Here is a 25,133-nt window from a genome sequence, read left to right on the forward strand (position 1 = left end):
CAGTAGGTCAAGAGGTAGAACGGGTTGTCCAGTAATCAGAAGGTTGCAGGATCGATCCCAGCCCGACCAGTCCTTGGGAATCTAAACCTGCCTTGCCTGCTGGTGGTGGTTGAAGGAACCGGTGGCGCCCGGGTTCGTAAGGCCTCGCCTCCGTCAGTGCGCCCCAGGCCAGCTGCGGCTACATCATAGCTCATCCCCACCAGTGTGTGAATGGGTGAATGACTGACTGTGTTGTGAAGTGCCTTGGGGGGTTGTAGAACCCTAAGAAGGTGCTATACAAATACCATTTACCATTTATTGGAGCCACTAATGCGTACAAAGTAAAATGGATTTCAATTCAAGTTACTATTACAAAGGCAAACCAGTACAAAGTATTTGGAAATTGCTTACAGTATAGTTCTGCTTAAGTGTGTACAACTCAGAAATACCAGTTCAGCAAGCAAACTTCTAAGTTCTTTGTAAAGGGCTGAGTTTGGTGTCTTGTGTTGGATAATAAGAGAAGCGATTAAAACCTCACTACCGCCTGCCGATCGGAAATCATGCAATCGCACAAAAACTTTTGAAATTCTGCCCACCCTTCGTGAGGATATCAAACTGTTGAAGCAGCGCCGACACGACCCAAATATACCAGAACCACTCACACAGTGCATGCACCAGCACGTCTACCCAGCCATTTCCTTGTCCAAACATGTCTTCTCTTTTTCTTCTTACACTTTTCTCTGCACACAATGGCAGGTAATGCAAAAATAAATAAATAAATAAATAAGCGTGTTTGTTTTTGTTGAAAAATCTCTCATTCTTGTGAAAGTGTCTCTGTAATATTTGCTGCTATAGGAACTTGCATTTAAGTGTATTTTCCTTTGTATGCTTTAGTGTGTCCAACACGTACACTTATATGTACTCATCACTTTTAGAGTAATCTGTTTACATGCTTTTTCATGTAAGGGTGGTTTTACACTGAAAGAGTCCTCGCTTTAATTTCCCTCCATGGAGCTGATGTCTTCTCGTTTTCTCCTTTGTGAGATAGATTTAGCTGCTTATGTTCTCTCAGCTTTATCATCATCAAATCTATTCCACTGTAATGAGTTAATTTACATGTTATTTAATAAGCCATAAGACATGAGATTCCATAGCAAATATGAAATCAACCTTATGGATCTGTGCTGTTTAACCAGAAGATTGGAACTTTTCATTGCAGGGATTAGATAACAACCTCGATTAATTCAGAGACAACAGAAGAGAGAGTCAGGTTTTAATTTGTTTAGTAATAAATCTTTAAACTTTTAATTTGATAAGAAAAATTAAACACAACCAGCAAATGTGTCCTCTCAGTCTGTCTGGATGTTGGGACAAACATGTTTTTTTTTAAATGAACCTTTCTTACAGTCGTTTGTTATCATCAGAGAAAATAAACCTGTTAAAAATTTTGAACTAAAGTGACGAATAACGCTGGCTGGACGTAATCTCAGAAAGAAGACGTGAAACCCAGATTCGAACAGGGATGAAGCATATGTTGTTTTCTGCTGAGTTTTCTTGCGCAGCTCTGCACAGCAAAGTGATTTGGTAGAATTGATAGCACAGATTTCACATAGCAGATGCTCACACGATATCCTGATGAGATAAAATATTCCAATCTGCATTCCAGTCCTCATGGAAAGTGACAGAACGCAGCATCACACTGACATCATTTTATAACGTCCAGCATTGTTTTGCAGAGATTTTAAATGTGATTTCAAATGTCAAAGTTTTCCACCAGGTCAAGTTTTGATTAAGATAGTAAGGAATAGAAGGATGACAAAAATGCATGCATATTGATAGCTATATAGAGAAGTGAAGAAATGACAGGATCTGCCATCTTTCTTTTTGAGAACCAGTGGCTAGTATCTCTGCAAAAACACATTTAAAGGGGCATTATGGAAGTTTGACAGCCAAAACATGTATAGAAATAATAAATTTCTTCTTCATACATTCTCCTGCAATGCCCTGGTCCTGTAGGATGAGCCCTGGCATTTTTACTGTGATTGCCTGTTTTTCTGTAAATTCAATTCCAATTCAATTCAATTCAAAAATACTTTATTAATCCCAGAGGGAAATTGAAAATCACAGAAAAAGAGAGATGCTCGGGTCGAGCAGGCTGCTTCATGTGCTTTCACGCTCAGGCATAGCCGTAGCATTTGCTATCCGTAGCTTTAGCAGCAGAGAGAGAGGCAGTGCCACTTTGTCGCTGTTCCTAACACCTAGTGACAAAGCTAGCTACATTTCTGAGGACCCTTAGCTACTTTCTGTAGAACTTTCTTCTAGATATTTCCTGCAAATTAGCAACAAAATAGCCATTTTCACTCCGAACTGTTCTTGGATTGACGTTTCAGCTGTTATCAAGGATATAGATGTTACAGATACAAAGGACGTCACTGGTGCTTTAGCTCACCTAGTAAGATGTCAGACTCATGCAGAAGACCTGGGTTCGATTCTGGGTGTGAACATAGTTCATTTAGAGTTTCTTTTTTACATTAATGGTATATTTTTTTACAGTAAGATGCCCAAATTTTTATTTGAGACTCGCCAAACGGCATTGAATTCATGTGATGTGGGTTCAACTTTCATTTTAGAACAATTTTTCAAGCAAGGGAAGGGAATGATCTGAGCATGCAGGAGGACTGACCCATTTTAAACCTTTGTCGGCTGTGCTGAAGAGAAAGGTACAGAACCTAATTATTTAATTAAGTAGCTGCGCGTTCTCCTGTCTGTCCTCCGACAAACACACGCACACACACACACACACACACACACACACACACACACACACACACACACACAAGGGACTATCTCAGCTTTTATTTTCGTTAAAGAGTGTGCACGTACAGCATGCGCGCCTCGTGCACGAGCCTACTATTGAAGCTGCCGTTACGCTTTTGGCCTGAGGGGGCAATCGCGAGCATAAAAATTCAAAACTCCCGTAAAGTCCCTTTAAGATGTTTTCAGTTACAAAATTATTAACTAAACGTTTCAGAAAAAGGAATATTTTAACACACAACAGCAAAGAAATACCCAGGTATTTTTATTTTTAAATAAGAAAATATATTTGTTTACATGAAGGGGGTGGAGCTTAGCCAGGAGAGGAAGACATTTGAATACTTTGTTCCATTTATGTCTGTGATTACCAGAAAGAACTACACAGACTGCAGTCAGCTTCTTTAGACTTGGTTAGCTTTAGCTTGATGGCCCTCTGATTACATCATAATCTCCTCTTGGTGGATCAGAGAGAAGTTTATATCGTATAACGACCTCAAAGTGACCTATTTAGCAGAAAATGAACAGTAGAAGGTGGAGGCAGGTACTCAATCAAAGAAAGAGAAATGGACTTGCCTTCCAGTTAGACTTCTCTACTTAATCATGCTCCTAAAAGGAGTTACACCTATTTTAGTGGATTATGGCGGCAGTCCCACTGAAGTGGTTTGTCCACAGTTGTTTACCTCCATTTATCACGAAGCCACCTAAATCATCCCTCCACATGAAAAGACAACCGATGACTAATTCAAGTCACCACTCTGTCACACCCTCTGATACTTTCCTCGCCTAGAACCCAAGAAATCAGCCACCTCCCTTTCCTGCTTTGTGCTGCTCCCCCCTCTACTTTCAGCAAAGACGCCTGTGTGACAGACCGATGATATGACGTGTGAGGACAAAATCCATCACAAATGTGCTTTTGTACAGCTTTAGATCCCTTCTGATAATGCAGACGGAGCATCTACCAGCTCTTTCCACCAAACCGTCGGGTTTGTGTCTGCACAAAGTGACATTTATTCTTGGTAGTGCTCACAGGGTTCTAGATCAAAGGAAGCATTCATGTAACACACCTGACTTTAAAGACCAAGTTCACTGAGAAACCATTTTTTACTTGTTATTAGGGCTGAACGATTTTGGAAAATAATCTAATTGCGATTTGTTTTCATCAATTTGCAATTGCAATTTAATTCACAATTATTTTCTCAAGCGGCTTTTCTCATTTTTCAACTAACACAAGCAAAAAAAAAAAGATCTATGTAACTTGTACTGAATATGAACAAGTTTATGTATCTACATATATCAACAGGTTTATTTGTCTACACATACATGAACACTCACAAGTAAAGACAACATCTTGTATTTGAAGGTGCAATGCTTTGCAGCCAGGAGCACATCCCTTGAAGGGGAATAGGTATTAGCATCAACTGTGAAAATTTATTTGCAGGAAAGAAGTGTGTCCCATTTATTGAAGTCTTTTGTGTTTAGTTTTTGACGTCTTGTCCATGCACAGTGTCCGTAGTTCAGTTACGTTCACAGCTGCTAGCCAAAACTCAGTGGAGTTGAAGTACAGTTTTCTAGCTTTACTAAAATATCTGTCTGTATTTATTTGATTAATGGCAGTTTTTACTTTTTATTAGACTCCAAATGTAATAATTTGGCACGTTCCTAATCCGTAATTTGTAAGAATCTATTTGGCGATATTAGCATTAGCATCCCTACAGGTTTTTCAATGTATATTAGCATTGTGCTAATCACTCGCTGCCAGTCAAATCGCAGCTTTTGCAATTAGAAAATCTCCTTTTGTCACACTGCAATTTAATTGCATATGCAATTAATCGTTCAGCCCTACTTGTTATTATAGAAATACGATGACTATGAGATTTACTTGCAGGCTAAACGTCCAAATAGTCTCCTACCAATATTTCCTACATTTGCCGCCAATAGAAAATTGACGGGGAAACGCTGGGATTAGAAAACCCAGTCAGATCTACGTCATGCTGAAAATTAGCATTCATGAATGGATCCATCTTGCCTCATGAAGGGGGAAGGCTGTTGTTGGTTTAGCATCCAGGAGAGAGCAGAGTGCATCTCAGCTAGTAGAAGCTAACCGTTAGCATCAGCAACTCCACCACACCGCAGAACTCCTCCAAGCTTTTGTTATTTGTGGAGCTGAAACTTCAACGTTGCAAAGCAAACTGAGTCATTGGTAGAGTCGAATTGCTGTTAGCTAATCAGAGGATAGATGTGAGAAAATCAGGAGAAAAGGCTCCACATCTTGTTGTCTTCAGCTCACCTCTCATCTGGCTTGCTTCTAGTTCCTGAAGCAGAAGTGCCAGAGCTTTTTCTCTACAGAGATCAACTCACAAGACATTCACTTAGACCACTGCAGATGTGTTGAAAAAATGAGTGAACTTTGTCTTTAAGAAAAAAATACAATTACATTAAAGAGATTTGGCCATTTTAATCCTGATTTCATGAATTAATTAGAGGAATTAAGTGCTTAAAGACCTAATTAACCCTGGCGTGAGAGGTTCACTCATCGTTGTCATTGATTTCTCATTAGTTCGACCTGCAGGAGGCCGTGTGAGCTATCACCTGGATCAGATCTGTCGTGTTTAGTAAAGTCTCCTCAACATGGTTTCTCCTTCTGAGAACTAAAAACATGACTATTTCTACTGCTGTTTGCCTTCTTTCTGCTTGAGTGACAAAAAAACCACACCTTCCACACGTGGCTACCACCCTTGGAAACAATGGTATAAGAAAAATGTCTTCCCGTCACAGATGGCCATTAAGGTGCAGCTCTGCACCACCTCATTCAGGGCTATTAAGGACCAAATCTCATTCTACAGCAGGTAGATGGGTTAGAATATCACTTTGCAGGGTTTGCAGCCCCTCTCCTCCTTATTTTCAGGAACAACACACTCACACAGACATGCATGTGCAGTGACAACCCTATTAGGGGGGAACCGTAAGTGGAGGTGGTGAAAAGCCTTATTTTAGGAGTTGGGAGTGGAGCTGAGGTGTTGATTAGGGAGGCCATACATGTCTGCCTGTCCATGTCAGCATTAAAAAGGAAGATAAAAATCAGCTGATCTTGCTGTTTTGTGCTCGTGATGTCTTTTAAAACCAGAAACTGACATTTTCAATGTTTCATTTAATTCTCCTGCTCCTGTGTGGGGGTTAAAGGCAGCAGTCCAGCCAAGTGTCTTGGACCAAACCCACAGAAAGGGACAGACTCCTGGAGGGCTGATGAGTGGCAGGATGTCCGTCAGAGCCAATTACATTAAATGTGATGCGGAGTGTCCTGAAAGCTGCCAGATGACACACACACGCACGCACACACGCACACACACAAGGAGGGTGAGCTCTAGGTGGAAAGAAAATGTCCAGAATCATGTAGGTGAAGGATCGTTTAATTTTCATCAGATTTCCACTTGTAACCTTCAGGATTTCTTTCTTTCACATAGTTATGTCACACGCTTAACGAAGCAGCGGTCAGCTTTTCTTTGATGGGCGTAAATCCTAAAGGCTAATTCCACCCTAATGGGATGAAGGGCCGCTTGTCATGTGGACGTGTCCTGATGAAAGGAGCAGCGTGTTACAGGATCTGCTGCTACAATGGGAGGGAGACAGATAAGCATCGTGATCCTGGCTCCCACTGTAGCAGCTGTAAAGAGATCTGATGAGACTGGATTGGCCTGACCTCGTGGACACGCCTGGCCAAAGGCAGTCAGTTTGTGGAGGCATTCGGAGAAGCAATGGTAGTTTTGGATCTTCTGAGAAGAACAAGCATGTTTCTTATCAGTATGGTTATCGTTTTACCAGTCCATAAGGAACAGAGGTTGTCATTGTTATGTAAATAATCTGATTCTTCTTTTCATGTCAAACAACCACCTGGGAACCAAAAAGGGCAGGAAACTGTTTCTGTAGGGAGCAACAAAAGAGGTCACTGTTTCCTGAAGGAAACCTGTATCAAGTGATCACTGAAGAAATGTGTTGGTTGCAAAAATCACTTTCACAGATGTGTTGTTTTCCAGTGTTTCACAGAAGGCGGTCCTGGTTCTGTACTGTTCTGTACTGGTTTTGTATGTTCAGATCATGGTCAGATCGAGGAATCTATCCAGTGGTGGAAAGGTTATGAACAGGAAACATCTTACCTGTCGTGGATAGCTCTTTGTTCATCACTACCCTCTCCTTATTCAGCTCTTTCTACCAGTTCTGCCTTTCCTGTGATCCACTGATTACCTCTTAATTACAATTAACAGTGCAGCACTAAATATCTCACCATCACTCATTCATCCTGCATTCAGATAAACTTTATTAATCCCTCGATTAGTTTCCTTTGCACAAATCAGTATCCAGTAGTGGTGCATCGGCAGAAAAGGGGGACAATATTTTATCTAGAATTTAAAAATACAGAAAAGAACTACCGTGAATACAAAAAAGTCAATATTAGAAAAAGTATATGAAGCTTTATTTATATAGCACCTTTCACAGACAAAAAAGGTCACAAAGTGCTTCACAAGTTGAAACGACACATAAATAGGCTACTATAAAATACAGTCACAATGTACATAAAAGTCATATACAGCCAATCCGCATACAAAATATGCTTAGAATGCCCAGAGAAACAAATGGGTTTTCAGATTGCTCTTAAAAGCATCAAGTGAGTCGAGTGAACGTAAGAACAGATGTAAGTCCTTCCAGAGCCTTGGCGCGACGGCCTGGAATGAGCGATCTCCTCGTGTCTTGAATCGAGTGCGGGGGACCATAAAAAGATTTTGATCCAACGATCTCAACCTTCGAGAAGGCATGTAAGGCTAGAGCATGTCTCGAACGTACAGTTGAGCCTGACCGTGCAGCGCTCTGAAAGTCAGCACAAGAATTTTTAAATTGATGCGAGAAGAAATTGGGAGCCAATGAAGATTAAAATATGTAGTAGTAGTTGCACCAGGTCTTGGCAATGTTGCACAGGGTTATTGAACTCTTCTAGCCTAGTGAACTAGACCAAATTCTTGCTTTACAAAGTTTGGTCTAGGCATGCTCCATCGGAACCTCCGCAGCTCCTACCAGGACTCTGGCTAGCCAATCACAACTCTCTAGAGGGGTTTCAAACACATAAAGAGCTGTGATTGGTCCATAATGGTGGGCCAATCATAGTGCTCTATCTGCTTAGTGAACAAATCACAGAGCTTTGTCCGCTTTGTGAGCCAATCAGGGCACTCTATATGCCTGGTGGGTGGGATGATGCAACAGAGTGAAACAAGCGTATGTCACATTCATTGTCCAGTGGAATGCGGAGATCATTTGAAAGACAACGGTAGAACCCGCCCCACAACCGAGAGCCGTCAATGGAGCGTGGCCAGACTAAATAATACATTTATTTAGTCTGGCTTGCCAGGCTAAAACTCTTCAGCTTCAGACCCAGAGAAATAACAACCGTCAAGTCATGTGACCCCAGGTATCTCTGCTTTGACAATACAAACATGGTTAAAATAAATAAAATTATTCAGGACATGAAGAAAAGTGCTTCACCTCATTTTCACTTACATCCATATTTGATTGTTTAGTTGAGTTATTGTAACAATGATAGAAAAATAGCTTCAGCAATTGTTTTTCAGTGCCATTTTGATGGAAGTCACCCCATCCTCTGAAAAAAAAGTAATTTGATGGTGTAGGTATGGAAGCATTTACTTCCAGGGTCGGGATTTTCAAGTTAAAGGTGCATTTTGTAGAAATTAAGGAAAAATGAAAACCCTGTGGTAAAATTTGGTTACTGCAACCACTTTAAAGAACTCTGGAGATTTTTGCAATCTACAGTTGTCGGTGCTGCAATATTAGTTTGCAGGAGACACAGCACCCCCACACTCACTGATGGTAAACAGTAGTTACGCCCCTCCTTCCTTTGTTTTGAAAGGAGAAAAACTGGCAATCCAACAGCCAGCTGGATATGGAACATGTTTCAGTAAAACTTTCTGTCCAAAATGACTTAAACGTTAGACTCTTTTGGGATTTCCTAACTGAAAAAAAATCTCACTAAATTCTTACATACTGCACCTTTAATTTAAAAAGTATAATTTGTTGTAGAAGTTGGTGTCAGCAGATCCGAGTGGTCCAAGAATCAGAAATCGGTATTGGTCCTTCTAAATTGAATCGGTGCAGAAGCAAACATTAATTCAGTCTGTTTTAGTGATATTCTGTAAAGAATTACAACAAATACGCACTTTTTAATTTGTTATCTTAATTACCATTGCGTTTCAGTTAAACTGGAGTAGATTTAGCTAGATTTCCTGACTTTTCCTCATCGTCTCCCCTTTCTTTCGCCACACACTGAGCTCTCTCTCTACCTGAGCCATCCCCCCTCTGGGTGTCCGCTGGAAGGAGGAGTTTAACCCCACATTGTCTGGGAGGAGTCCGCAGTCTCTTGGCGCTCCGACCCAGGATCGTTTGCTCTGGAAACGGAATAAATCGAGGATTTTAAAACGTTTTATAGTAAAACAATCCAACATTACGCGCGTGTTAAACAGAAGCTTTATTCTAAGACACCAATGTGGGGAACATGTTAACGCCTTTGGAGGAAACATTGACCGGTGAGTAGCAGGAGGAACTATTTGTTTGTTTGCAGCTTTTTTTTTTATCGTCCTTGGTTTAAAAACATAAAAGAAAAGGTTAGTGCGCGTTTTGCTGAAATGCGCGTCGGTTTGGATTTATCCGCAGACTTTTCATTGGTTTCTAATCTCACCCGCTAAAACACGCGATTCGCCTGCAGATTTTAATTACGCCACGCTGAAATGTGTTTTTACATCCGGAGCGTTGAGTAGAATAAAACTTTATTTGTGTCATTATTTGAGCAAACTTTTCTCAGCACGACTCCTGACTTTTCCTTTCCTCGTGAGGTGAAGCCTTTTGTGCAGCGTGAAGTACAATTTAAGTGGGATTATTATAAGTCAAACTTTTCTGTGCTGCTTTACCAACAGATGTGTGTGTGTGTGTGTGTGTGTGTGTGTGTGTGTGTGTGTGTGTGAAATTAGTCTGTGATTTATCTGTTGAGATATTTGGATCACTTCACTAAACGCTCTCCTGTTGTGTTCAGAAGTGATTTATTTTCCATTTGAGTGGGTTTGTGGGACCATGTGCTCGGGTGGAGGTGCTCTCCAGCCACAGAGAGGCAACAAAAGGGGACCAGGACCCCTGGAGTGGAGCTCCAGCCCAGTGCAAACAGGGCCATGAAGCAGGAGGGAGGGACTGGGATGCCTTTTGGCATCTTGGATTTCCTCTCTGTTGAGGAAACAGAAATGAGTGACTGTCCTGCTACCTTTACTTGTCACAGAGGAGGGCTGTAATGACAAAAACGGGCTAATGATTGACTTAGAAAGGCTGACTTGATCTCTTTTGGTATTTGTCTTAAAAAATCTAATGTGTGTGATAATCAGAAACAAAACTCTTTGTTTTAAACAATTTTATTGAGAAAATTACACCTTCCATTTGACTTCTGCAGCAATGGGTGTGCTGTTTTATTGGATGATGTAAATGCCTGTTAAAATGCACAGAAAACATGATTTACTTGCATAATCTTTGTTGTTTTCATGTGTGCATGCTATTGGAGATCAGTATTCCAAGTTGCAGGGTCACAAAACCACCAAGCACATTCGGCTTGTGGTTCCCATTTTTGTGGCCCTAAAAAAAAACCTCAACCTCAAGGAACATTGTGTTTTTGTTATTCTGCTTTTTCTGCGGGTTGGAAGGAACTTTTGCACCAAGAACAGACACTGACTGAGAGTGGCTTGTAATTTCCCCTTCTAGTGCTTTTGTGACACCAGTTGTGAGTTTAGCGGGGTAGCTGGCAGGCATGTCGCTTGTGATTCTGAAGAGGAGCTGCAGAGCCACTGTTTTCAGAGACAGTAACATAGTGAAGCTGTGACAATTACCACTGGAACCACCTTGAACAAACAGTTAGTGTTAAAGTTAGTTGATGCTTTTCTTTTGCTGGTCTTTGGTGCTTTGATGCTTCCTGTGAGCGGTGATCAGCATCAAAACCTTTGGAGCTGTGCTCCCTGACAACAGGCTGTAATTCTAAAGAGCAAGCCTGGTGGCTGAGAAACACCGATGTTTCATGTCTCTGCCCCGGCACATTTTCATCCATATAAGGTGCTGTGCATGTGACCTAGCAGGCGTGGGTAACATCTTTGCTTTTTGTCCCAAGGGGCTGCAGGAGTTGAAAACAAATCAAATGAAAAACTTTTTTGTCTGATTCTCATCATTTTCATCTTTATGATTGCAATCAAATACCCCTGGAGCATGTAGCTGGGCAGCATCCTGGTGATCCATGTGTTTCTATTTTCTACTGCTTTCAAAGTGTTTGCTGGTCCAGCGTGTCTAAATTGGATGCTACAAAAGCAGATGAATGAAAAAAGCTGGTGCTGACAGAGTCTTGGGGAACCAAAAGACACACGGTCGGGTTTGACCCTTCTGGGTTCTCATAGCTACAGATCAGACTTTTAACCACTGGCTCAAACAGATCAAATAGACCAATCATAATCAACACAACATTAATGGGTTTAATACTCTTACTAAAATATACCCAAAAGAGATTTCTTTTCAGAAATTCTGATTTTTTACATCTGTTGCAACTGAGCGAGCAGAAGTGTACACACACACACACACACACACACACACACACACACACACCCATCCAACTATGTGGGATTTGTTCACTCAGAAGCGCTTTGTTTATCTGCTCCTACACTTGATTCTCTGCTCTGCTGCACATCCAGGAACCTTCTGTCCAGCTCGTCAGAGCAGCACAGCCTCATCCAGCTTAACCCTGCGAATCCATTCATGCTCCTCCTTCCAGCTCTAACTTCCTGGCCTTTGAGGAGATTAATGCACAGGTCTAAATTGAACAGAGCTCATTCAGAGCCACTTGCTAAAGAATAACCTAAATGGGTTTGAGAAGAAAATGAAGATTAAATGGAGACAGGCTCTTTAACAACGTGTCAAATAAGGTAGCCGATTAAGGGTTACCAAGCTGCCGGGGAGTGTGGGTAATGAGAAGATTGAGGTAGCGTGCTAACCAAGCTAGATGACTTCATTTATGAGTCAGACTTTTATTAATGTCAACGAACTAACTGCAAGGCGTGCCGTGCAGTTACCCCTCTTATTGATTGGTGATATAAATCAAATGAGGAACTGGTGCGCAGAAGACAAAAGGCTCCTATGACAGCAGATGAGTAGCAGTGCATGTAATTCCTTTACGCCTGATGGTTTGTGTGCAAAAGGGCTGGGCAATAAAGCGAAAATTTATCGTAATCTACATTTCTGACTCTTGTAATTTTTCCCATGTCAATAAGTTTGATAATAAAAAATGAAAAGGTGCGTGTAGGTTGGCAACGTTTTTAGAAGCTGTACCACCTTGAGTCACGTAAAAATGTGACTCAGCGTAATAATACATGTGACTGCCCCCTCTAGTGGACAACTTTTGTTTCTGCGCACACCTGTAGTTATCGCCCATTTATCGTTATCGAGGTGAAATCCCCAATATATCGTGATATTGATTGTAGGCCATATCGCCCAGCCCTAGTGTGCAATATTCCGACCTGATAACGCGAGCGATGTGTTGGATGTGGATATGCAAAGAAATGTTTTGATTATATAAACGATCAACTAACCTACAAATAGGATTTTAAATTTACACGTTACAGCTCCTTTAATCTGATCAACAGTGTGATTACGCCAACACGTATTTTATTTTTAACACTTATTCTGTGAGTAAAACCGGGCATATTCATATGTGTCCTGAGCTTTAAAAGGCCTGATATGTGTTTTGGATACCTTCTCTAAAGACACGTGCTTGCACAATCTCCAGGCCTCTTTTGTATGGAAATCACTGTGTGTGCCCCCCCCCCCCCACCCCCACCTCCCACCTCGGCTCCCCAAACTGGGTTACAGGTCGATCCTTACAACAATAGAAATTGTGATTGATCTGCCCTGCGTCTTTCTAGTAGCCATAAGGCCCCCACTTACCATCCATGCCCTATTGGAAAAGCAAACACAGCTGGTGCATCTGGCCAAAAGTGCTCTGGTTTGTGATGTTCAGTTGGCGCCCTGTGTTTTTCATTGCCACTCATGATGGATGGAGCAAATTCAGGGTTCAAATTTACTCAGACTCATCCCACCTGCTCAGTAATGAGTTTAGTGACCCTTTCTATCCCCCCCCCCCCCCCCCCCCCCCCCCCCCGTCTTTGATTCTTGTGTGGAATTAACTTTTTTTATGCTGGCTTTCTACTGGATGTGTAAGCAGTGCAATGTGCATGTAGAAGCTGTTATTCCAGTTGATGGGTGTGTTTTCATCGGGCGCACCAAAGGACAAACACGACACATCCCAGAAGGATAGTGCACCTCTAAATTGACGCACAGGTCTTTTTTGTAATTGCTACGCTTCCAGACAATGTCGGGCTCAGCAATTGACATCGGACCAGACTAGAATCGTAGGGAACTGTGATCCTGGAGAGCCACTGTCCAGCACGTTGTAGAGGTTACCCTGCTTCAACACACCTGATTTTAATCTACTGACTGAGCCAGATGAGCTGCTGAACAGGTGAATAAACTGTGTTGAAGCAGGGTAACCTCCAAAACGTGCTGGATAATGGCTCTCCAGGACCAGGGTTGACCAGGAAAGCATCTGTCAGATTTCCAATTGCTGAAATATAAGAAGAAAAATTCCAGTACCTGGGAAACATGCAAGTTACATGTAAGAAGAACGGAAAATAAACCTAAGACCCGCTGGAAACATAAAGCTATCTTTCTCTTAGCTTATTAACTTGTGAATTGGTGAAATCACGTATGAATCTGATGTCACGGCGGTCAGCTGTGTGGAACGCGTTCAGAGCACTGCGAGTCTGAAACTTTCCCAGTACGTCGCAGAGGGGGAAAAAACTAGGGCTGCAACTAACGATTATTTTCATAATCGATTAATCTGTCGATTATTTTTTCGATTAATCGATTAATCGGTTTGTTATTGTTTAGCTATTTAACCTATACAAGTGATGGATGCATTTCAGTTAAGAAAAAAAAACATAAGAGAATTGTGCAGTTGACTGCAATCTATTTTATTGCACATGAACACAGTCAGCAGTATAAAATGAGCTAAACAGTGCAAAATATCAGTCCAGAATAATTTTTTAGCATTAGCTGGAAGCCTGCTCCTTCCACCATGGATAGTGGCCTCATGTCTTTTACCAGCATGTTTAGAATAGAGTTTGTAAGTGGTATGAATTGCTGGGGGGTGAGTGTCTCTTTCCCCATGTAGTTGTCCATCGTTGCTTGTTTTTTTTCTGCATAAGAAACACAAATAGACTGAAATAAGTACACATATAAAATAAAGCAGCACACACACTACAACACTAAATCAATATTATATTATTTGAATTAATTAACAATATACAGTGATCATTTATTTTGAGGGTTACGTTCTACAAAATAGCCCGCAACAGGAGATATTCAGAAAAAAAGTCTAATTTTTTTACTATTAAAAAGCTCTAAGTAAGAAGCTCATGAGGTTTTTACTTTGAGTCGGGAGTGTTTAAATTAGCTAGAAAAATGTGAAAAATGATTATTTTGTGTAATACTGTTTAAGAAACATGATAAAAATGTGTTGTGAGGCGTTTTACAGCGTTAGATAGTAAAACAGCCTTTTAATAGTAAAAAAAATGACTTTTTCTGAATTTCTCCTGTATTTAAAAATTGAAAGCGTACAACTATGCCGCGTTATATTCACCTGGACACAGCTCGTCTGTATATTTTTCACCGCGGAGTTGTCCTTTTTTGAATGAGGAACATAGTTATGGGTTTGTGCCGTTTTTCTCTTAACTAGAACATTCTTATAAACAGACGTGCTAAATTTGGCAAGCGCATGATTCACAACACGGAGGAGATTCACGATTGCATCTAGTCAATCAGAAGTAGAACACCGTAGACTGACGCGGCAAAAAAACATGTTTAACATCCACTATAACGAACTCAGCTAAAACACTAAGTCCAGCTTGTTTATTTTCTGTTACTTACCGGGCTGGCTCTTCCAAATGACGGCTCACTTGACCGCGGTGCTCTTCCTCAGCCCCCACGTTTTCGTCTCAAATGTTCACTTAGGGACGTCGTGCTTCCGTGCCATGCTAATGGTTTTTGCATATTTTGCCTTTTCAATGCATCTAGTGAAGTGCTCCCATACTCGTGAGGTTTTTGTCCGGGGTTTCTCTAAAATTTTGTCGCTTCTATTTTTCTTCCGTATTTCCTCTTGTTCCGCCATCTCTCACAGCAAGATGAGCGTCAGTAACGTGATACGTCATGAAAACCGAGGGCACTCATTGGCTCATTTCTTCTTCTACGGCTCCACTGGTAGATCAGTGGCTCATTACTGCCACACACTGGCGGCAAATTTAACAGCTTGTAACCGATGTCAGATTGTGGTAAAAATAGACTTTATGCGGTAAAATATGATTATTAAACAACTAATCGATGACTAAAAAAGTTGTTAACTATTTTAATAATCGATTATAATCGATTAAATCGATTAGTTGTTTCAGCTCTTGAAAAAACCTAATTCATCACGATAAGAAAACGCTACAGATTAGGGCTGGACGATAAAGGGAAAAAAGTATATCGATAACAATTTTTTTAAATTGTCCGATATCGATAATTTTTGAAAGTATTTTAAAAATGGTTGAAAATATATTTACGTGCAGCCCTGGCCATTTTAATTTTGGTATTTTTATTTTTTCTCTGCTTCTTCTCACTGAGACATCTTGCTGCCTTGTGCTCTGTTTTGGCTTGAGAAGTGGAGGGCCTGGCGAAGGAACGTGCCCGGGTCTGTGGTTTTGATTGGTTAGGAGTAAAGCCTGAGTAATGCTTCTCCGTCAGCTCCAAAAGGGAGAGACACGCATGGACGGAGATGTTTAGCCCTCATACTTCTCTGTCTCCTGGGGAGTGTTCCAAAGCAATTCCCTGCCAGGACACCAGAGGGCGTAGCGCTGTTCTGTGGTATCCTGTCATGTATCGGTCCAAGATAGTGTGTTTATATTGTGTTTTTTTGTATATAAGAGACTTTTTAACACGGACAAATTTGTCTCTCATCCTCATCCACCTCTTCATGGGCTCGCCACCTCTAAACCCACGCTTCCTGTCATTTCCGTCCCCAAATAAAACGCTTGCTGCGCATCTTTTCACTCCTCCAGTCACGGGGGAATTAAACGTTCATATTTTTAGAGTTTTTTCGCGAGGTATTCTTCAAGCTGCTCCGTGTCTGCTGCTAGTTATCCTCGGCTCTCTATGTTTTTGAGGGCGCAATGGCGGCGGTGTAGACGACAGCGGCATCCTGACCAATCACAAGCTTGCGTTCTCCGTCTCGATGGACGGATGTTTAGAAAAGAGAGCTCGACTCTGTCCGTCCTTGTGGGGCTCTCCAGGAGGCCCGCAAGGACAGATAATGGCGTTGCGTGTCTCCGCACTGACGCAGACGCATGACTCAGTCTTTAGTGGTGAGTCTAGTATGCTGCTACCTGATAGGTTATATTGAAAAAAGGAAACTTTTTTTATCAAAGTTTTATCGACCTATTTTTTTCCTATCGCACCACATGTCTGTCGCTGGATATATTGAACTATTGAATTATTGTCCAGCCCTACTACAGACGCAAATGTTGTTTCTATTCCATTAATAATCAAAAGCTGTAGTGATGTGTTTGGATCATGTCTTTCCATTGTCCACACAGTTTCTCTGGCCATGCAACAGACAGATTTCTTTGGAGGGGAACATTTTCAGCCTCATTAGCACTTCTCTCCACTAGCCCTACTTTGAACAGCTGGTGGTTTGATCTCTGGGAAAGATACGTCTTTTCTCCACTTCCCAGTTTCCAGACTTTGTCATGTTGGTTCATTTGTTTGGAGACTGGCCAGCGTAAACAAAAACTGGGTCTCGCTTGCTTTAGGTCACCTGAAAGCCTGGGCTCCACTCAGCAAGCACGCTAAAAACCAGCTTCCTTCGGAATACCTTTCTCCAAAGAGCATAGCTGGCTTATTTCCCGGGGTGATATCGTCGTCAAGGCATATTGAGTTGACAGTTTTCAGCTGCTAAAGAGAAAATGGCCTCATTGTAACACTTGTCAAGATAAAAGAGCAAAGAAAAAAAGTTGTTACACATGTCACAGTTTTTTAGACTTTTAATTAGTTAATTGGTGTAATTTGTGCATAACTTCATCAGCGTTAAGGGAACGGTAGCTTATCAGCCAAGCAGCAGCTGGGCAGCTTGTGTGTGGGCTGCCGTTGACGTACAGGGCTGCCAACTCTCACGCACTGAGCGTGAAACACACACTAAACCAGCGCCCGCACTCCCCAAACACGCATCACGCACGGTGTGTAGGGCTTATTAAAAAACCTGATAATTATTGGTGACGCGATGAAGCCTAATGTTTTATTCACCGCTTCACCACCAGTGTGTTTCTCCTGTTTGTGAGACAAACCTCTGCTCCATACCAGGTTACTTGTACGGAAGCCTGGAAAGGCCAAAATTCCTCAAATGTTTTTTTTCCCTACTGGCTGATATGAAAATAGAATAGAGTAAATTTTATTAGTCCCTCAGTGGGGACATCCACTCATTACAGCAGCACACACACACTTAGAGACACAGATTACAGTAAAACTGATTCCAGCCATGTTTGCTTTCATAACTTCAATAACTTCATGCTGATGACCCACATGAACATAATCCTCTGTTTAGTGGATGCAGCTACATCATGAAGTCAGCTTAACATGATAGATTTATTTTGTTGGAATAAATAATAACTGGTAATATTATGAATGACATGATATTGCCCACCCCTAGATGGAATTTTAAAACATTTACATTAATTATAATTTAAAGGGCCTGTATGACATTTGTGACATGTAGCTGACTGTACCTCTTTACTGCTGATAGATAGATATAAATAAATGAAATATAAATAAATACTCTGTATTTGATATAGCGCCTTCTAGAGGATAGATAGATGGATAGATTGATAGATAGATAATGTAAAGAAGTTCAGGAAAGTTGGATGTTAATTTTCCTCACGAAAATAAAATTTTTATTAAACAAAGGTCAGTTCCCTCTGTAAAGTCAGAGGTACGGAAGAGTATTAGGGCCACTGAAATGAAAAAAGAAAAAGAGAATTCTGACTTTTTTCCCAGAATTCCGAGATTAAAAGTCTGAATTCTGATAAAAAAAGTAAGAATTGTCTTTCTTTTCTTTCTTGTCAGTGGCTCTAATTCTCTTCCGTACTGAGTAGAAATAAATAAATAAAAAGTAGAGCACAAAGTCTCAATATTAATCCACCCCCGCCCGCTCTAAACGGTCGCCGAATTGTCCGCTCCCAACCCCATGACCCCGTCTCACTCTTTGAAATGTCCAAAAGTTGGCAGCCCTGATTATAACAATGTCTAAAACATTTAAAGGTCCATATGTTCGTGTTCAGGTAGAACCAGAAACACGATTACTGTCTGGATGGGTTGGAAGTGCTGGACTAAAAGGCTTACAGGATCATTTATCCGGCTGTGATTTGGAGGTAATATTTTTGCATGACATTACCAATTTGACATAAGGATTTCTCCCCAATTTCATCTTATTTATGACAACTAGCACCAAGCCGAGTCAGATTGCCTCTATCGCCGTGGTTACACAAAGAATGTTGATGCCTGGATTGTTGCATCTTGGGACTGTTTGCAATATTAATGCAGCCTCAGAGCAGCTATTGGGGTTACAGTCATGTCAGTGGATTATCAAATCTCTCCACGCAGAAAAACTATAAGGTCGTCTCTCTTAACGTGATGGTCGGAGGTGCGGCGCACCATGAGCTGAATTTACAAGGGGGGCCATTAATGTACTCAAACTTTCCTGTATCATTGGAGAGGTGGGTATGGAATTAGGATTGGGACAATATTACATGTAACTTGTACCAAGCTTTGTAACCTGTAACATGTTTTGTAACACGTAACATTTGGTACGTAACATGAAACTTTCATTTTGTAACTTGCAGAAAACAATCAATGTACAAGTTTCAAATCACAACTCTCAAAACACACATCCCAGTCTACAGTTACAAAACTTAAGTCTACAAGTACAAAACATTTTGTCCCAATTCTAGCTTCCTTCCCAAAGAACCAATGGCAGGCTTTGTCTGACCAACCAATCATGAGTCTTGGATTCCTTTTTGAAGACAATTCCTGTTGGAAGCAAGCTAGAACTGGGACAAAATGTTTTGTACTTGTAGACTTAAGTTTTGTAACTGTAGACTGAGATTTGTGTTTCGAAAGTTGTGATTTGAAACTTGTGTAGAGAATTAAACTACACACTGGAATCATCTCTGTTGCTGTTCAGTTGGAGATTCCGAAAAATGACCAATCAGATCAACCTATGAGGCTTAGTTCATGTATAAATATCCCGGATACTTATGCATCGATCTAAGTTCATACACCAACCTGTTTGGTCTAATTTTAATCCAAGGATTAATGTTTAATTTAGATAATTAAATTTAATAGCAGAAGTTATTTTGAATCAGAAGCTAGGAATCTTTGCTTTCAAATAACTAGAACTATCATACCTTTTCTGTGTTTCGTTTCAATAATGAGGCAAGTTTAAAAACGAAGAAATTTATTACTAACAATTTTAAACTTAAAGATTTGAAGCGACAATTATAAACGACAATTTAATGACAATTTTTAACAGCTTTGATATTAAACTTGTTTTAAAGGCAAACCTGTGGCTGGATGGAAGCTAAATGAAAATTACGAGTTTGGATGCGTGAATGGAATTATTAGAAAGTTTCTTTCAGGGAGAGAGGAAGCATTCTGGATGAAAATGATGTTTTGCGGCTAACTGAGTCTTTTAACTTAGAGAAAACAGCATCAAACGCATTCCCGTGTTCTACCTCACCCAAATGGAGACTTTCTTGTGGATCCGGAGATCAGGAGGATGTTGTTCATCCAAGATGACACTCGGTCCGGCAGGGGAGACGCAAGTGTCCGATCATCTGGTCCAGAGATGTCGCCGGGTACACAGGTGTCGAGTGTTTGCGGATGGACGTTCTCGTCTTAACTTAACTCAGAGATCAATGACTCTGGGTAGAGTCTTCGTTAGCTGGTTACAGTTTCGTTTATACTTAGCTTTTCTTGTCGGCGTGACAGAAACAGCAGGTGGAGGTTTAGGGACGGCCGTTCCCTTCCTCCGTGGTGTTTGTTCAAGAACTGACTTGAAGCTGGTGATGGTTACAGTTTACAAAGCTCTCAGGACACTCCCACTCTCCCAGCAAGAAAGCTTTGATCATGCGTCAAAAACATGTGTTGCAGTTATCGTTTATCTGGACTCTGTGTTAGGTGGATAAGGTGAACTGACCTTCTTTGCTGAACACATCTTTTACTGTCATCATAATCATTATTATAATTAGTCATTATTATCCCAACGCATAATAATTCATTTCATTTAATTAAAATATCATTATACTGAACCAAGTGATCATTTTGATGATTTTCATAAACAGTAATAAAATCAAATATATTTTATTAATATCATCCAATTACTATCATCGTGACTTGAAGTGTCCTCCTCCTGGGATGGAACAGCAGCAGATATGGATATGATCTTGAGCAGACATCGTGGCTCCTTGTTTAATCTGTGGATTTAAAAGTACTGTTTGACCCAGCTGGGTAGATGTGCCCTTTGCCACAAATTAGAGGACCTTCGGTGACGCTACACTTGTACATTGATTGTTTTTTGCAAGTTACAAAGTAAAAGTTTCATGTTGCGTATCGAAGTTACATGTTACAAAATGAGAATTACATGCTACAAAAAAAAACTCACAGCAACAAAACATATTACAAGTTACAAAACTTGGTACAAGTTAAGAGTAATATTGTCCCAATCCTGGTTCCACAGGTGGGTCTCGATTTGTCGCTTAGCTCTTTTTTGATTTTATAATAGCTGCTGGAGCCAAGCGCTCCAATCAGCTTCCTTTCTTAAATGAAAGACATGAAATTTGTTATGGGAAAGTTTTAAGTCTGCATCTCACTGTGAATCGCCTCTGTCAGTGCGCCCCAGGGCAGCTGTGGCTACATCGTAGCTCATCACCATCAGTGTGTGAATGTGTGTGTGAATGGATGAATGATACACTGTAGTGTAAAGCGCTTTGGAGTCCTTACTCTGAGAGGCGCTATACAAGTGCGGATCATTTATCATTCATCAATGTTGGTAGCAAAGTGGGAATGGCATTGATAAGTAATGGTAACTGAACCATGTCTAATGGTAATATTTTCTCAAAGTACTTTTATTTTTTACTCTTACTTTGGTTATTATTTGTGTCTCTCATTTTTGAGATACCTCTGGTTAAAACCTTTTTTTCATCCACATTTGAATAGGAATGCTGTTTGGCCGAGATCAGCGGGTCCGCTTCGTTTACACTGCGGCCTCCTGAGAGCTTTGCTAGTATCTGCTCGTCAATCTCGTGGGATGTTTTACCACTGGCAAAATGTATGGAATAAATATAGCTGTGTCATATTGTCCACTCCAACATGGGTGTCTAGAGTCCGATTTATACCACCCCCAACAGCCGTGCTTTAGGGATGCACGTTTACCAAAATTTCTTTAACCGGCTATTGACGCTCCTTAATGGTTAATAGCCGGTTAACAGGAAACCAACCCCCCCTCCCCTGCGGATGCACACAAACATTTGTCCCCGCTCTATAAATAATAACGCTATTTCCGTCTACTCTTTTTAAAATAATTCTGATGCACAACAAAAGTCCCACTCGTGACATTTATGAACAAAAAGTAAAAGAGAGTGGGGTGACAGCTGGAATGTCCGTCAGACTCAGAACTTGTTGCAAAGCGGACCGTCTGGCATCAAATACACAGCGCTGCTTGCGATTGCGTGCTAAGCGCATTCTGGAGGCCATGGTTTTAAAAAACTATTTTCTTACATTGAACTAAATAATTACAATGGTGTTTCTTTATTTTACTGGACAAATTAGGAGTCAGACACAAGGAGCGTCACAGCACGCTGACCTTTTGCTGGTCTCGGTTTCAGTTTGCTGAGTCATGTTCTGCCAGGCTCAGAGCTTTGGTGTGAGGCTTATTGTGTTCCAAGAATTAAATGACTAAGAATAAACTGCTCCAACGTGCTGGTGAAGGTCCATCCAGGTCATGGTAATCCAAAGAGTTCAAAAGAAGGCAACTGCATTTCATTGGTTTCTTGAAGATGTTTTGCTTCTCATCCGAGCAGCTTTGTCAGTTCTAACTGGAATATGGGAGCGTCAAGCTTACTCTAATTTCCCTCTGGGATTAATGATGAATCCCGGGAAAAGCAGAATCAGCAGAAAGAGCAGAACGAAGCTAACTCAGGTGTTTGCTAACCATCCAAATTAAGTGCCGTCCACCTAGGGGGCGGGCGTCTAACCTATGAAAACCCACCCAGTTTGCCAAATGGGTGAAGAGCTCAATATGATTTGTTAAAAAAAATCATGCTTTTGTTTGATTGACAGAATGCATTATGTGTAGCAAACGTTTGAGCTGACCATTCATTGTGATATTTATCTGTTATTTGCGATATACATATTGTGCATGCTGATATCGTGATAACGATATATTTGCGATGTATTGTTCAGCCCTAAATACAACTGTAGTATTTCATTGGTTAAATCGTGCTATCATGCCTTTGTCTTATAGACCTTAATATTTCCTGGTAAGAATAAAATTACAAATAAGTGCTCTTCACTTGGTCTTTATTTTTTCATACCTCGTGGCACAGTGACCCCTCTTCATCTCGTATCCTTTGAGACTTTTCATGCTCTCTAGCTGTAAGGGTCATCTCACAGAAATACTCCATCTTTCTATTTGTGTGAAACACTCAACAGAACCATTGCTGGCTTTTCTAACGCGTTCCTTTGCTTGTCTATACAGAGGTTCTACACTTTAGGGTCAAAGGGGAACAACAGACTCACAAGTACATGGGAAGAAGAACAAGAAGAAAGTATAATTTCTATAGCGCCTCTCAAGGTAAAAATCACGAGGCGCTTCACAAAAACAAAAAACGTAAAAATATAAAAAAGAATTTAGAAAATTGTTAAACATATATTTTAAATGAGCAAAGAAAAGACAATTGTGATTAAAAAATGTAAAGAAAGAGAGAGAGAGTGAATAGGAAAGAGGGAAATCAGTGGATCCTGAGGAAGGTGGAATAGGTGGGGAGAGCAGAATAAAGAGAGAGAGGTGAAGAAGGTCATCCAAAAGCCAGCTTGAACAAGTGAGTCTTCAGCTGCTTTTTAAAGGAGACCACTGAGTCCACTGATCTCAGGCTCAGGGGGAGAGAGTTCCAGAGTCTGGGGGCCACAGCAGCAGATGTTCTGTCACCTTTGGTCTTTAGCCTGGTGCTGCACAAACAGTAGGCTTTGATCACTGGACCTCAGGGACCTGCTGGGGGTGTAGGGACTGAGAAGATCACAAATGTAAGATGGTGCTTGTCCATGTAAGGCCCTATAAACCAGAACCAGGATCTTGAAATGAACCCTGAAGTTGACTGGCAGCCAATGAAGCTGGAGGAGAGGTGGGGTGATGTGGGTGTGTTTGGAGGACTTGGTCAGAAGCCGAGCACAGGCATTCTGAACCACCTGCAGACGGTTCAGGGAGGTTCTGCTCAGACACGTGAAAAGAGAGTTACAGTAGTCTAAGCGTGAGGAGATGAAGGTGTGGAGAACTGTCTCAAGTTCAGAGTGGGACAGAATGGGACTCAGCTTAGCAATGTTCCTGAGATGGAAGAAGGAAGAGCGAACAAAAGAACTGACATGAGAATCCAGGGTGAGAGCTGGGTCAAAGGTCATGCCAAGATTCCTGACGGAAGGTTTGGTGTGAGAAGCAAGCTGACCAAGAGAGTCTCTGACTTTAGGAACCAGCTTGTCTGGGGCACAGATGAGGATCTCAGTCTTATCTTCATTCAGCTGTAGAAAGCTCCCAGCCATCCAGGTTTTGATAGAGTCTAAGCAGGTGTGTAACAGCTGCAGCTTAGACATCTCATGGGGCTTAAAGGAGATGTCATCTGCATAAAGATGGTAGGAGATTCCTTTGAAGGAGCTCAGGATCTGCTGAAGAGGGAGCAGATAGAGGAGGAAGAGCAGAGGCCCCAGCACAGAACCTTGTGGGACACCATGGGTAAGAGAGGTGGTGGAGGACCTAAACTTGGAGACGGCCACAGAAAAAGAGCGCTCAGAAAGATAAGAGAAGAACCACTCCAGAGCAGATCCTGATAGGCCTACCCAGTCTCTCAGCCTCTCAAGTAGCAGGTGATGGTCAACAGTGTCAAAGGCTGCAGTCAGGTCCAGCAGGACCAGAACAGAACAGTCCCCTGCATCACTGTGAGTCAGAAGGTCATTAGAGACCCTAAGAAGAGCTGTTTCAGTAGAATGAGCTCTACAAAAACCTGACTGGAAGCCATCATAGATGTTATGTTCATCAAGAGCAGCTGTGAGTTGTTTAGCCACAACCTTTTCCAAGATCTTGGAGATGAACAGAAGTTTAGAGATGGGTCTGAAGCTGCTATGGAGAGAGGTGTCGAGACTCGGTTTTTTAAAAAGCGGGTGGATTACAGCGTTCTTAAAGTAAGCAGGGACCTGACCAGAAACCAGAGAAGCATTAATTATAGAGAGCACGCTGGGACCGATGGACTGAAAAGCACTTTTAAACAAAGATGAGGGTAAGATGTCGAGGGGGCATGCAGAGGTCTTCATAGAGTTAACTAGTTTGGTTAACTCAGGCAAAGAAACAGGAGCAATGCTATCTAGGATGACAGATCGGGTTGGAGACGGGAGAGGCAGCGATAAGGCTGAAGGAGCGATGCTAGATCTAACCTTATTGACTTTGTCCACAAAGAAAGACAGAAAGTTCTCACAGTCTGCAACAGAATGGGATGTGCATATACCCCCATTGTACGCCTAGGATTTGGCTGGTCTTTAAATGTGGTGCTAAGTGGCAAATATGTTGCACAGCAACCTTTGGGTTTGGGTTTGCATTATTATTATTATTATTTTTTGCCTAAAAATGAGGACGTCTGTGTTAGTTTGCATTTTGCTGGAGTCGCTGCGACTGTACTGCCTGTTGGCATTTTTGATCTTCACCCGCTTTCATGACAGATGCTTCCCTGCATATCAAAGACAAATAAACTCCTTGATATTTGACAGGATCTGATGTACAGCTCTGATGTAATCCGTTCTAAATGATTTCCCCTTCGGAGGGTGAAGTCATTTATTCGCAGCCTCTTGAGGTTAGTGATCCGAGGAGC

The 25,133-nt window shown here is 41.3% G+C and overlaps 1 protein-coding gene and 1 long non-coding RNA gene across 4 annotated transcripts in view; one reads left to right on the forward strand and one right to left on the reverse strand.

Moving 5' to 3' along the window:
• tiam2a (TIAM Rac1 associated GEF 2a) overlaps positions 1 to 25,133 on the forward strand; it is a 107,850-nt gene that overhangs the window by 21,363 nt on the left and 61,354 nt on the right. Inside the window, exon 1 of one of the 3 annotated variants that reach the window (XM_070546729.1) lies at positions 9,243 to 9,377. The exons of the other annotated variants lie outside the window; for them this stretch is intronic. The gene's annotated coding sequence lies outside the window, so the exon portion shown is untranslated. Of the gene's footprint in view, positions 1 to 9,242; positions 9,378 to 25,133 lie in introns of those variants that run through there. 3 annotated transcript variants of the gene reach the window in all.
• Positions 13,872 to 15,075, reverse strand: LOC139063839 (uncharacterized). Its single transcript, XR_011517169.1, has 2 exons — positions 14,851 to 15,075; positions 13,872 to 14,120 (listed from the first exon to the last, which is right to left on the reverse strand). It is a non-coding gene; the product is annotated as an uncharacterized lncRNA (long non-coding RNA).

This window comes from Nothobranchius furzeri, chromosome 18 (genome assembly GCF_043380555.1).
Source record: "Nothobranchius furzeri strain GRZ-AD chromosome 18, NfurGRZ-RIMD1, whole genome shotgun sequence".
NCBI classification, from domain to species: Eukaryota; Metazoa; Chordata; class Actinopteri; order Cyprinodontiformes; family Nothobranchiidae; genus Nothobranchius; species Nothobranchius furzeri.